The sequence below is a fragment of the Tupaia chinensis genome, unplaced genomic scaffold, assembly GCF_000334495.1.
Source record: "Tupaia chinensis unplaced genomic scaffold, TupChi_1.0 Scaffold000355_1, whole genome shotgun sequence".
Classification (NCBI taxonomy): Eukaryota; Metazoa; Chordata; class Mammalia; order Scandentia; family Tupaiidae; genus Tupaia; species Tupaia belangeri.
Window position 1 is genome coordinate 602,199 of NW_006159850.1, and position 1,965 is coordinate 604,163.

The following is a 1,965-nucleotide window of genomic DNA, read 5'->3' on the forward strand; positions in this document are numbered from 1 at the left end:
GGATCTTGGGCACGCACGCACACGCGCCCGGTGTGAGTTTTAAGCCACTGGGTCCAGGACTTGAACCGCGGTTGACTACGTGGGAGTCTAGCGACAGCCATTATGCTAACTGCTGGTTCCCAAATTAACACATTCTTAAGCAACCAGTGGATCAAAACATCACAAGAGAAGCTCAAAAGTACTTAGGGACAAATGAAAATGAACACTCCATGCTGTGGGAACCGAGCTGGAGGTGAGAGCGGCCAAGTGCACCCACCAACACAGAGCGGAGGGGCCGAGGGGGCCTGTTCAGACTGCAGGCAGGACTCCCACACAGCTCAGCACAGTTTGAGTCCTGGACCTGGCGGCTTGCCTTCTCACTCCCCACCCCCTGGTTAAATTTAATAATAATAATAAATAACTTTTAATAAAAAAATAACATCAGTACTTCTCTAACTCCTGAAAGTATACGAGGAGGGAACACCTTCCCACTCGCTCTGGAGCCGCAGTGCCCGGTGCCAGCTTGACCAGGGTCCGGTAGGAAGGCCAACACCAGACCCTCGAGGGCAGGAGTGGGTGGAGTCAGCAGCAGGTGCATGGGGTGCCCGCCACGGTCAAGTGGGACACACCCCGGGACTCGATGCTTTAGCATGTGCAAATGACATGTCACGGGGCAGAGTGAGGGCAAGGCCCCATGTCACTGTGCCTGAGAGCACATTTGACAAAACTCGATACCCTTTAATGGTTAAAAAAAAGTTGGAATGAAAAGAGCCCACTTGCACCTAGTACAAGCCATCGTGAATAACCCAGAGTCGGCTCGGCAGGCGGCCTGGGGGCGAAGGCGCTGGAACCCTCATGCCGGGCCCCATCGGGAGTTCCGTACCCAGCTGCTTGAGAACTGTCCTGGGCGCGCGTGCACTCAGAACGCAGAGGGCAGTGCAGAGGGCTGCAGCGCGGCCGCCCGGGGGACTTCTCCCTGCCTGCCCCGCCAGCACCAGTCTCGGGCAGCACACACGCCCTCCCTCACTTTCCCCCTCGTAGCAAAGGGCTAAGATAGGAAAAAGAGAAAGTCCCAGGGCCAGCGTGCTCACGGTGGACAACCGACAGTTCTCTCACCAGGACCAGGCAGGAGCGGGCCCTCCTGTTCCTCTCGGAGCCTGGCATGCACGTACACAAGCCCGTGTGCCTTCCTCGTGCCGGGCTGGCCTCCGACCACTCTGTCGACCGTGTGGGCCCCAGCGTCTGGCCAGCACGCCACCCGCTGGTCCTCTGTGACTGACACGTACCACGCTGGGAGCGCAGCCCGTGCACGGCTGTGCTGTGGGGGCCGAGGCGCGTCAGCCTAGCCGTCGTCCCACACGGCGTCACGTAGAATCTTTATATTTCTGTTTTACCTGTTATTTTTACATTTGCTGCAGGACACACGCACTCACCAGAGAGAAGTAGGGAAGCAAGTCACCAGATCTGGGACTCAAACCTCAGTCGGCCATGTGGGAGGCCAGGGCCTTAGCACAGCCACCTGCTGGCCCCATCAGGGGACTCTCAAGGAGCCCAAAGCAGCCAACGCAGTTCTGAAAGAGCGAAGCTGGGGCCTGCACTTCCGATTCCAAACCTGCCCTGAGGCCGGTCACCCCACAACGGGTGGGCATGCCCCGGGGAAGAAGGCCGGGAGCCCAGATGAGCCCACCAACGGGCCACATAATCCTCGCCGGGGTGGACAGCCTGTGGCAGGTGGTCCGGGGACATGAGGTGTCCACATGCAGAGCCACGTGGTGGCTGCCCAGCACCAGGACGGGCTGGGCCACTCAGTGCCGGCTCTGTGGATGCGGAGGACGGCGCTGAGTGGGGCCGCTCTGCGAGGCTCCTGGCCCGGCCAGCCGGGAGACGGCAGAACTGGCAGAGGCCGGCCGTGCGGTGGTGCTCGGTGGCACAGAGTTTGGGCTGGGGATGAAGAACGTGAAAGTGCCGATTGGCTGAACGGCACGG